The following is a 14,634-nucleotide window of genomic DNA, read 5'->3' as shown; positions in this document are numbered from 1 at the left end:
AATTCTGGCGATTGGATTTGGAACTATGTACTCAGTCATGATTTGCCATACTTACCTAACCTAGCTGTACCTGCCCAGCAGATGTGTTACTTATATACTCTCAGAAAACATAGGAGCTGCATGTTAAGGTCTTCAGCATCTCTATATTAAATTCTGCATTTCGTAGGGTTGCCAGCATCCAAACATGGGTGACTCAGGCAGCAGGGTCTGATGATATCACACTGGTTACTACTACTAATAGTAATGCTTCTACAGATCTGTAGGAATAAGGGGTTGGATCCTACCAGCTTTTTTGCAGGCAAGAAAAAAAGGAGCAGGAGGAGCTATTGCTATGCTGGGTATCATGGGACCAGCATGCACAAAGGTCATGAGGGATGTGGGTTGCAATGAGGAGGGGGAACCAATCAAGATTGAACAGAAAAGCTATTAGGATCCAACTCGTGGTACCTGTGCAACTGTCTAGTCACAATCAGCTGTCCTTGAAGAGGTAGACTATTTAACATCTAATTTTTAAAAAAATGACACACAGGATTAACTACCATAAAAGGGAGCTGAGTTAGTGCAGAATTATTGCGTCCCATCTCCCATTCCTTCCTGCAATAGTTATCACAAAGAAGCATGTGTGTGTGTTGTCGAGTCACATTAGGGCTTCAGGGCAGCCTGATGGCCCTGAGGTTTCAATCTGATGGCCTGATGGCCCTGAGCTTCAATACATGCACCTCCCAGGGACACGATGGCTAGTTGCAGCCATGTGAATCTGTCAGCGCTTGACTGGGTCAAAGTAGGGTGCTGCTCTTTTTGACTTTCCATCTGGACTTCGGGTCTGCCAATATTTTGCCTTCTAGTTTAGATCCTTCACCTGCCTTGTGGCCTCCCTTGACTCCTGATAACAGCATATGAGCCTGCTACCCACAGCGATGGAATTCCTTTCCTCTGAAGACTTAGCCTTTCCCCCTTGATCTCACTTTCAGTTAGGGTTGCCAGGTCCCTCTTTGCCACTGGCAGGAGGTTTTTGGGGTGGAGCCTGATGAGGGTGGGGTTTGGGGAGGGGAGGGACTCCAATGCCATAGAGTCCAATTGCCAAAGCAGCCATTTTCTCCAGGTGAACTGATCTCTATTGGCTGGATATCAGTTGCAATAGCAGGAGATCACCAGCAAGTATCTGGAGGTTGGCAACCCTACTTTCACTGGATGGCATTAAAAGAGCGTGGAGTAGTTTCTAGTGGGTATGGGGAGACTGAGACTGGGAAGGGTAGCCATAAAGGAGCTAGAAAAGTTCCTGAGGTGTAAAGATGTGTCTCTGGCAACCAAGATCAATAAAATGTAATATTATAGTATTTCCCATTACTATGTATGGGTGTGAAAGCTAGAGAGTGAAGAAAGCAGATAGGAAGAAAGTTGATTCATTTAAAATGTAGTGTCAAAGGAGAATTTGACGGATACCATGGACCTCAAAAAAGACAAATAAGTGTGTTCTAAATCAAATCAAGCCTGAACTCTCCCTAGAAATACCCTTTCTATTGACTCTTTGTTTCTTCCTGTGGCTTCAAGGTCTTTTGACACCTAAGGTGAATAAAAAGCAATCAGGTATAGCAAACACCTGCAGCTTCTTGTGCCGTTAAACAGATGCCTTGGCCTTATTTTGTATAAAGCAGAACATTCACAGAGAGCAGCAACACAGATGGCCTGGCTGTAAGTGGCCTATATTCATTACGCAAATAAACATTGGCTCTATAGAAGAGGGTGAAGATGGCAGAATGGCTGTATCATTCTGTATCATTCTTGGACATTTTGATCCTGCCTTGTAGGGTTTGACCCAAGTTCCCAACCAATACCGTTTGATTGCACCAGTGAATACAGTACAATTATATAACGTTAGCCTCTGTACTTCATTGTTTTAAGGGGGGGTTCAATGTGGCATCCATTGACTAAAGTATTGTCACCTACAAGCCTCTGTGCCCTTACTTGGGAGTAAGTCCAACTGACCTTATGGGAATAGGATAGCAGTGCCAGTGCAAGCTTTCCCACATGTTGAATAATGTACTTTCAGTGTACTTTGCAGCTGGATTTTACTGTGAGAAATGGGGAAATCCACTTGCAAATGACTGCTAGAGTGCATTGAAAATGGTCTGAAAGTGCATTATTCAGTGTATGTGAAAGCACCCCAAGTGTGGAAACCACAGGTGCATTTTAGATAATAGGAAAAGAATACGTTTAGGGTGTGTATGACCAAGAATTCCAGTTCTAAATGCATCCTTCACCACCGATTGATCACAGCGAGCTCCCCACAAAACAGCCTCAGGGCTGCTAAGGTATCTCTTTTTATTTTATAGGAATTATTAGGAAATTAGCCTCTTCCGCATGGGTCAGTATGCAGAGTAGAGACTGATATGCCTAACAGAAGGGGGGGAAACCAGCAAATGCCATAGAATTTGCCTCTCATACTTCTAGGATGCCACAGAGTCCCGCAAGAAGAATGGAGCATCACTGCCTTGGTACAGCCTTGTCAACACAAACTGCTTCTCACTACTTCCAATACTGTGCTGGGAAGATTTTATCCCAGATTTGGATCCTATTACAGAATAGCAGAAAAGAATCTTCAGAACAGTTGCCTTGGGAAGGCATGGAATATTTCACTAGATCACAGCCATTTCACGCTGACTGTTATATTGCTGCATTTGTCTGCTTTGTTCTGGGGGGAAATTACCATATAATAATGAATTCAGTTTGGAGAAAAATTCCCCCCACCCCTAGCCTGTAGCTTCTGACAAGAACAAGATGCTGCTAGCTCTAAGAGGTAAAGCTGGCCGATTAGGCGTAGTTTTCATTCCCCCTTTCTGATTCATAAATGCCTGCCAGCAAGACGGTAAGCCCCGTCATTGACAAGCTTTGTCAAACCAGCTGAGAGAGAAAGTTAAATTATTACACCATTAATCTCTAATATCTGTATAGATCAGGCATGTTACCTAAGAAACCTTTCAGCAAAGCAGACTTTGGCACTTCTAGAAAGCCCCTGATATCAGTGAGGTCAGGCTGGGGACACACTGCTCTCCAGGCACTAGGGCATGCGATGGAAATGTTTGTCCCCGCTCCAGAACAAAGGAAGCTTTGTCCCCAAAAGGTTTTAGAGTTTGTTGGGCCCACAGGTTGGCTTGCAAGGCAGCAACAATTCCAAGTGAAATTAATTAATGAAAGGAAAGAAGTGAAGCAAGGCCCAGCAAGATACGAAACACTATTTGATGCAGAGTTGAGACAATAACCAAGAGTCTGAGCTTTGAAATCTCCAGGTTCCCATCTCGTCACTGCCCCAATAACATCAGTTCATCCTGGGCAAGCCACTCTGCTGTCCACCTCTGTGCTGCATCTGCAATACAGAAATATTGCTGGCCTCCCTTGCGGAGCTCTTAAGAAACAGTGTGGTGCAGCGGTTAGAGGGCTGAACTGGGATCTGGGAAAGCCAGGTTCAAATCCACATCAACCACACTGCTGAATTTTGCACTAAGTGAACCTCCCGAGCTGTCTTCAAGAACAACTCTCAGTAGTTCAGCCTCTATGGGAGACGTGGACCAGTCTGGCCAGAGCAGATGATGGAGGAGAGGATACAGCGCCGGAGTCAGATGTGACTGAAAAGAAGACATTCCTAGCAACAACACTGACTTGTTTTTTCCTACCACAAAGCTTGTTCCAGGAATATCCATAGGCAGTTAACTGAATTCACTGAACTCAAAAGGTATTCCATCCTACATTGGTAGAGCAATCTCTCCCATAGATTCTGCCTTTCTAACATGCATTACCTCTTGCCTCCGTTAGCCAAGACCCAAGACAGAAGCAGCAGATGGATATAGATAGAAAGATAGATAGGTGATAGATGATAGATAGAGCTATGTTTCATCTGAATATTGATGACACACAACTCTAATTCTTATACCAGATTGGTCAGGTAAACAATAGCTGAACTGGAAAAAAGTCGCTGTGAGTTTCCATTAAATATGTCCTTCCTTATTATTTTCAATTTTACATACTTTCAGTCATAAAACTTTCATTAAACTGGTCTCTGGAGGGAAGGATTAACTGTTGCCTTTCAAGTAATAGATCCAAGCTCATGTGCCACACATCAATTGTATAAATTAATTTTGGTGCACATCGACTCATCATAAAACATTTCTGTACCTTTTAACACAGATTATTCATTTTCTTTTTTTTTAATCTCATAAAAATTCATAGGCTGCGTCTCTGCTGAAGAACAATGGTCAGGGGTGCTCAAACAGAATCCAGTTCTTAATACATTAAAATACACCAAACCAAAATGGATGTTGTGCCTAATGTGAACATTTAAAACAAATGCCACAACCTTTAAACAAGGCTCAAGCACAGGAAGGGAATTGGTGCCCTCTATCTGGATCTGGGGATGTTAGCCAGGGCTGGAATTCCATCATCATGATAGGATGTAGTTATATCAACATTTTTATTTCATGACACCTGTGACTGCATGCATGAGTGGGATCATTTGTGTCCACATGCAGAGGAACAGAACCCATCTTACAAGTTTTGTATGAGGCCCAGAGAAATAATAATTAATAATAATAATAATTGGTTTTTATATGCTGACTTTCTCTACCACTTAAGGGAGAATCAAACCGGCTTATAATCCCCTTCCCTTCCCCTCCCCAGAACAGACATTCCATAAGGTAGGTGGGGTGAGAGAGTGTGACTAGCCCAAGGTCACCCTGCTGGCTTCATGTGTAGGAGTGGGAAACAAATCCAGTTCACCAGATTAGTGTCCGCTGCTCATGTGGAGGAGTGGGGAATCAAAACCGATTCTCCAGATCAGGGTCCACCACTCCAAACCACCTCTTAACCACACACTGGCCTCGCTCCAAAGCACAGCAAAGGATAAAGACTGGCAGAGCTCTCTAGGAATGGCGTTGCAGTACAGAAAAGACAGTTTACAGGTAGCAGTTGTATGAGACTCCTCCAGCAGATTTCCATGGACCAGGAGGTTCAGATCTCAATGGACAGGCAGGTTCCTACAGGCTGTTCAGTGCTGCAGTTGAGCCAACCTATTCTTTCAGTATAGAAACAGACTTTAGCTCTAGTTACAGGAGGATACCTACAGAGGATTGCATCAAGCACATCCTGTGATCTAGAAATGTTATACATAGATGGCAATGTCGTGGCAACTTGCCAAGACCTGGTATCACAGCCATCCTGGGCGCTACAATTAATGGCTTTTCTAATACTGTATCACTTTACAAACACACTGAGCTACAGAGAACCCATCAATGGTATTAATCTAGGAAATAATTGGCCTCTGCAAAGACCTTCCGTGCTTTTTTACCAGATGGCCAGGGAAGAGAGTCAGCTAAAATCATGCTTGTTCAGCACCGAGGGAAATGTCAAAATAGTTGCGATATGTGCCGCCCTTTGCAAGACGGAGAAATGTAAAGTTTTAAATGAGCTGTGTGGATTTCATGTAAGAAAATCTCTTCTCGTGCATTTCTTTTTCAAAAAATAATGAGTTGGATCTAGACTAATCTTTCCGCTCATGCAAGTAACCTTTGTCAGTGGAAGGCTCCTGCCTCTCCCTCCCACTGCAGTCTGCTGATCTCCCCAAATTGCCACTCCCGGGGTACAGAGGACCCTCATGAACAGCATGAGAGGCCAATCGGAGGTATGCAACAGGAAGAGGGAACTGGTGGAAATAACCCCTCCTCTTTTGTTAGCAGAAAAATTCAGTGTGGATCCAACTTTGTATTTTTAATTCCTACTGTGCTTTTTTGCACCCAAACAAGAGTTCTGTATCGCTTCATGGATCATATCCCATTTTTGATCGGTGAGGATCATGTGTGCTGAAATGTCTGGCTATTCCAGAGCTTTTTCAGAAACTGGCACCATTTGGGGGCTGAAAGGTGGCATTCTTGAATCTGAAAGAATGGTGGTCTTTCGCTATTGTCCCGGGCATTCTAGCTTGGGACAATGAAGACATTTTAAATTCTCTAACAGACCAATCCGGGCATAGTTCCCCAGAAGGAAATACACCAAACACTGTGCAGCAATGCACAGAGATAAACATGGCTTTCAAGAGAAAGGACAACTGTCTGACACCCATTTTTCATTGCCCTCTGCTATGACCTTCTGCCCTTTTCTTACCCATTGCAAGCAAGTATTACAAAGCAAAGCATCCCCAGGAGGCGAGCATCTGGCATTTGTCATGGCCCGCCATGCTGTAAAAAGAAGCACCAGGAATTCTGAAATGTTAGCACAGGGGTGTGGTGAATCCACCAGGGAGTCCACTTCTGTTGACAGAGGATGAACAGAATGGTAAACAGCACTCTTGGAAGCTCAAGCTGTGACATACTTTCTATTTCAAAACCGCACTCAGCTTGCAAACGCTATACGTGACCCATAATTTGGCAGGCACTTTTCAGCAAGATGGACATTGTTTCCAAATTAACATGGACCAGTATTGGTTTTTTGGTAGTCATTTTAGCATCATTATAGAAGGAAAAGGCTGTGATCCTAATAAAACATGCCGTAGGTAATCAGACGCGACAAAGTTATAACAGACGAACGCAATGCAATCTCTACAGATAACGCCCCTTAAACAATGAATGGGTTTTATGATGTTTACAAAATCATGTTCCTCTTTAAGAACATGATTGCCCAGTGCTCCGGTACAACACAGAAGAATTGCTATATTGATTAAGACAGATCATGTTCATTTTTGGATTATCCCCCTCAGAGTGGATGAAGGAGAAATTCGCTGCCTGCTGTAAATGTGCATAAATTGTTGCGAACCAATCTGTCTAAATTTGTGGACCTGCCACTCATCACACCTAACCAGGAAAAAAAATGTTGGTCACCATGTTTCATACTTTAGAAAGCTTAGCTAGTTTCCTGGGTGTGCTATTAAATTGATCTGTTAGACTTATGCATTCGGAAGGATCCTACTCTAAGTTCATTAGGGCTGTGGGCCAGGCTCTCCAATCCTCATTATCTCTACTAAAAAGATATTACCACCACAGAAAGGTTGCTGGGAATGTTTTCAAGCTGGCCCTTTCTCTCCCAGAGCAGGAGAGACTGGCCATCCCACAGTCTGGTTAGCAATTTTGGCAAAACAAAACAAAAGCTCTGAAGAGCTCCTCAGAGTGTTGTATTTTTTCCCCCTAAAACTTACATCGCCCTGACCTGGATGGCCCAGGCTAGCCTGATCTCGTCAGATCTCAGAAGCTAAGCAGGGTCAGCCCTGGTTAGTTTTTGGATGGGAGACCACCAAGGAATACCAGGGTTGCTGTGCAGAGGAAGGCACTGGCAAACCACCTCTGTTAGTCTCTTGCCATGAAAACCCCAAAAGGGGTCGCCATAAGTCGGCTGCGACTTGAAGAAACTTTACACACACACAAAACTTACATTAGACCACATATTGCTCTTTAACAAGTTCCAACTAGCTATCACCACATTGAGGTCTAGCTGAGAATGTTATGGGCTTGTTCCCTCTTTCCCGCTCTACCCCAAATGGGGGACAGAGCAGTTTCCTCTGCCTTCAGCCATGGAATCAAGGGAGCTTGGCGTAAACCTCCTCCTGCATCTTCCAACAGGCCCCTCACCGGCTTCAAATCAGAAATTCAAAAGCTTCGGGAGGACTCTCAAGGTTGTAAAATCTCCTCCGCGCCTCTTGGTTTACGTTGCTCCTACAGACCAATATGGCTACCCATCTCATGGCCATCTGAACAATTTTTGTGCCCTATGATAGGGCAGGGAAGCCACCCCCACCTCATGCTGAGGAAGCCAATTTCCAGCCTCCTCACCCTGCCCACATCACAGCGAGGTAGGAAGCTGCTTGTCTATCCACTTCACTCCCCCATATCACAGGGAGAAAGTGGCCACCCTCCTTCCTTGCTCCCCCTGCACTGCAGGGAGGCAGGAAGCCACTGTCTACAATAATGACCCTGGACAAGCTCTCCATTCAATGGGAGGGAAGGAGCAGGATCCCTGAAGGCCACCCACTGGGACCAGGGGCATCTCCCAGGGTTGCTGCTCGCCACTGCAGGCCCTGATGCTGCAAGTAGGTGGGGCTGTAACTGGGCTGGTTGGTGTTCCTCCACCTCTGCCACTGTAATTGGTCAGCTAAGTGTGCTTAATGGATGCTCCAGACCTGACCCATCTCGGAACTCTTAGATTACACATAGTCATATCTTGGCAACTGTCTCTATGGAATTTGGCTTGGGTGTGTTCCAATGAGTGTTCCGGTGCACCAATCCAGGTGGGAATACCATAGAGTAGTTGTGCAATGACTTTGGCATTATAAACCTTGAGAGCAGCACGAATAGATTGATTCCCTCTATTGAAAAAACACACACGAATAATTGCTAATGAACTGAGTTCTGCTGATTTAGCTGCAAATTGATAGTGAGTTTTCCAAGATGCATTATGATGAAAATAGATACCTAGATATTTAAAATATTTAACCTGTTCAAGTGAGGTGCCACCAATTACCCATTTAAGTGGTTTCCAAGACTTTGAAAATACCAGGACCTTAGATTTTACATAATTCCACACCAGACCATTTGGAGTACAGTACTCATGGAAACCTTTTCCTAAATGATCTGGCTATTGCGTTAAGAGTGGTGGAGAGGTAAATGTGGTTTGAGTTGTGAGCATAGTGAAGCAATCACATGATGCCATCAATAAACTCCAAGCACCTTCAGTCTTACTATTCCAAGTTGGTTGTACAAGCCAGCCCTTAGAAGCAAAGTAAGCTACGTAATATGTGGACAATCCGACAAAAGGCTTGCAAAGCCCATTATTTTTTAAGATTTATTGACTTCACCAAGAATGTTAATCAATCAAATGCATCACTTTTTTTTATAGAGGATTCGCTTTGTCTGAATATTGTCTGCAAATATTTTTCACTGGTGCAAAGCGCTCTCCTTGTAAAATTGAAATATCCATGGCTTGGCATTTCGATCCCCCCATTTCTGCTGCAGAAAACATGCGGTGCTGTACCTTTAATATTTTGCATCGCAGTATTATGCACACTCCCTGCTCATGCTGAAAGGCAAAAATATCTGTTGTATCAAAATAACTTGCAGTGCAACATAAAATAGAGAGATACATTAATGCCTCTATTGCAAAACCATTTTCTTTCCCCTGTTATTATGATTTCCTGCCTTACAATTTCTGGTACTCCCTACGGCAATAATTGTTCCTACAATTGACAAAGCCCGGGGAGTGTATTGATGGTATGAAACTACTTAAAGCATTTAATCAGTCCAGTGAAGCAGGACCAACATGTCGGTGTCATTCACCAGTTTTTGCTGGGAGGACTCTGCGCATCGGAAATAGGCACTGAGAGCAATAAGCAATTGTCTGTGTTGACCTGTAAGGATGAGTTGCAATTACTGGAGACTGTAATGTTGATTGCTCTGTTGCTAGATTCAAGTCCAAACAAAGAGTCCAAACAAAGACAGATGAATAGCCTAGAGAATCACTCATTTGTCATCCTAGGGACACGCTCTGAAAATTTCAAACTCCAGCCTCCATGATGTATCAACCAGCACAGTTGGCAATCTTCAAATCTACACTGACTCAGTAGGCCATGTTTGCCCTAGTGCAAATTTCTCACCTGAGGCACAGTATCGGTAGCTGAACACTTGAAGATGCCTTATACTGAATCAGGCCATTGGTCCATCAAGGTCAACATTGTCTACTCAGGCTGACAGTGGCTCTCCAGGGTCTCGGATTGAGGTCTTTCATATCCCCTACTGCCTAGTCCTTTTTAACTGGAGATGCCGGGGATTGGACATGGGACCTTCTACGTGGCAAGCAGATGTTCTGCCACTGAGCCACAGACACTCACCACATGTCTTGCACAGTGATGTGCAAGAAGCTTCCTTACTCATGCATTCCACCCACAGAAGTCCTTCTGCCAATGGTAATTTTCAGCGGGATCCAAGCCACTGTCTTGATCTCCATTTGAGATGGCTGGAGGGAAATCCTGCCCAAGATCCTAGAAAACTATTGCCAGAAAGGCAGGACAGGAGTAAAAAGGCAGCACAGTCCCATTTCTTACTAGCCGATAGAAATTGCAATAGTTTTATTTACTCAGTTCTCATTATAATGCTTTAAACAATACAGATCTTGGGGAATTCTTGTCATTGAGATTGAGAATGACAGCTTGAAATTAAGTTTGCCTTTCTTTCAGCTTCAATTGATGAAAACAATGAAGATTTTATTTCTTCGAGACATAATGATTTTTAGAAAGATTTTTTTAACACAGTAACAGTTACCAAGGAATTAATGCAGGCACCATCTGCAGAAAATGAACTATAGAGTCCAGTTATAATAGGCTAAACTACACTTCATGTATTCACTTGCATATCTACTGGAGAAATAAATTATAAAATAGATTGCCTCTATAAATAGGGTTGCCCTGGCCTGGATGGCCCAGGCTAGCCTGATCTCGTCAGATCTCAGAAGCTAAGCAGGGTCAGCCCTGGTTAGTATTTGGATGGGAGACCACCAAGGAACACCAGGGTTGCAAACCACCTCTGTTAGACTCTTGCCATGAAAACCCCAGGGGTTGCCATAAGTCGGCTGCGACTTGACAGCCCTTTACACACACACATAAATAGGGTTGCCAACAGGCCTGGAGAAAAACAGGCTCCCTTTAACATAGGTTTAATGTGTGGAAATGGGCAGCTGAAGCTTTTCATGGCATGGAGGTAAATCACCTGATAAATAGCATGCCATTACACATCATGGATAGAATGGTGGTGACAAATTTTGTCACCTTCATTTCCCTCCCATGCCATACTGCATTTCCACCCAGCTGGAATCTATGTAGGGCCTTGCATATACGATCCTTCTACTGCCAGGTGAGGAAATTCCAGTTGCACCACAGCAAGAGAGGGAATAATGTAACACCACTAGATCACCATCCTATTTAATTCCCCTTTCAAAAAAATTAGTGGATTTTAAATCATGAGCTGCAAAACAACAACAAAAAGACATAATATAAATAATGCTATGGCCTTAAGCATACATGTAAAACATTTCTGTCCTGCCTCTCAAGCCACAAGCTTCCATGGTAGCTTCCATATAAAATGCATAAATCACATTTCAATAAAACCTTGACATATTGTCAGAAGGCTTCAGGAACAGACATGGCATCAACAAGCAACATTAGCAACCAAACCAGAAATGACACAACCCATGCCAGAAGTGAGCCAGCATCTATAAGGGAAGTATAAAAAGCCCTGAGTCCAAAACAAAAGGACATTGCATTACCCTAAGTATTAAGTATAAGGATTCTGACAGGCACTGTAACATATGTTCTCTCGTTGACTAATGTAGAACAAAGCATGTGTGCAAAAGAGTGACAGGACACTTTTGACTGAAATTATAATCTTATTCTGGGACAGGCACTTAACAGCTACCTACGAATGTGCTTGATTTGTCAGTGGTTGAATACTCCAGAGGGCTCAAAGCTGTACTCTACAGTTTTCTACTATGTATATAGGTGTTGCTCCTCCCTTCACATAGAATCATATTGAGTGCCTTATACAAACATATGTGGCTGGATCCTAACTAGTGACAGCAGAAAGAAGCTGGAAGAATGGGACCTGTCCACCTCCCTACTTTTACTGCTGTTGACTGAGACAATGAGATTCTGCTCCTGAGGAAGGTCAGGCAATCATCAGGAACCATGTGGAGGGTGAAGTGAGAGTCAGCAGTAGGAAGGGTAAACCACCAGAAATTGTCCTCTCCTTCTCTGCCAATGTATGTGCCATTCTGCTGGTGGAGCTGCTGTTACAGTGATAGAAAGCGTATTTGGATCAACCCATGTAAATTTAATGCCATACTTAATTAGTTAAGAGGCAGACACTTAATTTGATTTAAAAATTTAAGCATGTGGTAGTCCTAGTTTTGTTTCTGATTTTGTTTCTTTGCATACTTGGTTCAGGACTGCACTGTTCACAAATTATAGTGAACACATGTACAATCCATGTGTATTGAGTAATCCTCATGTTACATTCAACATACATAAAGCTGAACATGGGATTGGAACCTCATATTTATCCAGGAGTGGTCTCCAGTTTCATATGCAAAATGAATGTACATTTGGCAGTTTTCTTACAGACAGATGTACATGCATTAACTGTAACATGTGAATAAGGCTAGTGTGTGTGTGCATGTATACTCTGAGATAAGAATTTACCTACGCAATTCGGTTGCCTCCATCTGGTTTCCAGTTGACAGCTGGCTGTGCACTATGGTTAAATGAAATAGGGTTTTTTCTGTGTTTTATTTAGGCAGTGTAAGCGATAATTAGGGATGAGCTGAAACTGGCAAATTTCAATATTCAGCTTGTTTTCGAGTTTCCTGAAAAATTCAGGCCCATTATAGTCTATGGTAATTTTTTCCTAACTCCTGGGGAGCATTTTTGGAGGCAGAATACCCAAATTTGTAGCATGGCTGCAAGGGACTCTCCTTAGATGGTTTGGTGAACTTTGGGATAGGGTGTCCAATTTTATGGGGTCGCCCCCATCCTTCAGGCATTTGCAAGTCGAGCTGTCCATCAATTTTCAGGTTCAAAAGTTCAGCGTGGCCAAGAACTGGTGGAAAGAGCCGATTCTAGGCTGGCGCCTCAAAGTCTGGGGGCTGCCTTCATTTCTAGGTCACTTTGCATAATGTCCATGCAAATGAGCTTCCAAATGAAGGGAAAAGGCTTAAATGCAAGATAAATAAGGCACGGAAAACATTTCTTTTGGGGGCAAATGACATCCTGTGAATCATCCTTTATTATGGTCATCAAAAATCTTATTCCAAGAGATGGTCACAGTGCGGGGAAGCAATATCGGAGCTAGCCGAAGTCATGCCCAAGGCAGCTCATGTTAAGGTGATTGCTCATCTGTGTGAGTGGAGGAGTCTTCTTCAGAAGGCCCATGAGCAGCTGATGTTCTCCAGACTGGGCTAGCCCCATCTTTTAAAGTGCAGATTAGTTGGTCAGACCAAGTTGGCTCCGATTACACGACCCTGACCTCAAAAGGGCACCAACTATGGGGCCTAACAAAACCAGTTAAAAAAAAAGTAAGAAAAAGGGGAGAAAGCACAGAGCCGTGCCTCTGAGCAAAGGCAAATAGCCAAACCCCAAAGCCGAATACCTATTCAGCTTTTTCGGGAATCGCCTATTCAGTTTAGGCTTTATCCCCAGGATTTGGTATCTGGTAAACCCAAATCCCGAAAATTACAGAAACGGCTAATTTTGGGTTTATTTTGGTCGGGTTTATCAATATGCACAACCCTAGATGGGGCTATAAGGGTAAGAGTAATAATGGGTGGGATTAGCTTAGCACAAACAATAAGCTATTTTCCAGACTAATCATAAAATGTCTCTCCTCTACCTCAAAGACCATTATAAAATTAGGACCCCTCACATTCTCAATGACATAACTGCAAACATGACACTTCCCTCAAACCAGCCCTTCCAAGAATCCCCAGGCCTGCTAAGAATCCCTGAAACCTAGTCTGCCACCCCTTCCCTTCCTCTGCCTCCATTTTATTTATATTCTCTGCATGCCAGTGCTAATTTGTTAGAATTCTTTATATATCTCCTGCTTTCCCAGAAATTACTGTTCAAAGCAATAAGCACAATGTAAAATAATTACGTATGAATTTGTATAAGAATAATGTAAAGGAAGTCACACTAAGACCCTATCATTACAGTATCTGAGTTAAAATACTTCAACAGGGATGCAGAGAAGTCTGTAATCTGTAGCATAAATATTTGCATCCACGCTGCCATTTATTTCCCCACAATTTTTTCCCTCTTTCATTAAAATGAACTTTGATATAACATCAGAAACACTGAGACTAATAATGGGAATGGGATATGACAGAAGCACCAACTTGTCGTGTGCTTTGGTATTTCAGAATTCATAACCATTACCCAGTTCATATATTTCGCATGACAACAGCTAATTAAATGGCCAAGTTTCAGAGGGGTGCTCTGAGCCGCTTTAATAATGCTGCTTAGCTGGTAATTTTAGCTGCATACAAAGAATGGAGATCTGTGTCAGGCTTTGGTCAGGCCTTGAATTAAGTTGTATACTGGTAGGATTGCCAACTTCCAGGTGAGGCCTGGAGATCTCTGACTATTACAACTTATCTCTAAACTACCGAGATCAGTTCCCCTGGAGAAAATGGCTGCATTTGGAGGGCTTTGTACACTGCTGAGGTCCCTCCCCTCCCCCCCTCCCCCAAACCCAGTCTTCCCGTCTCTACCCCCAAAATCTCCAGGTATTTCTCAACATGGAGCTGGATACTGTACATACTAGGGTGAGGTGTGGAAAGGGGCTTGCTATTTTACCTCTGGTTTTATCTGGGGTTGTTTGAATTATTATTGTAACCCACCTTGAACCAACAGGAAATTTATTATTATTTATTAATAAATACATACATACTTACATAAACACATTGAAACAAAACTTGTACACTTACTCCATTAAATGCCCAAAGTTCCTCACTCCTGCAGATGGGCCCATGGCTCAGTGGTAGAGCATTTGCTTGTCATACAGAAGGTCCCAGGTCCAATCCTCAGCATCTCCAGTTAAAAGATCTGGCAGTGGGTGA

This window comes from Euleptes europaea, chromosome 12, assembly GCF_029931775.1.
Source record: "Euleptes europaea isolate rEulEur1 chromosome 12, rEulEur1.hap1, whole genome shotgun sequence".
Lineage (NCBI taxonomy): Eukaryota > Metazoa > Chordata > Lepidosauria > Squamata > Sphaerodactylidae > Euleptes > Euleptes europaea.
This window is presented reverse-complemented; position numbering follows the sequence as displayed.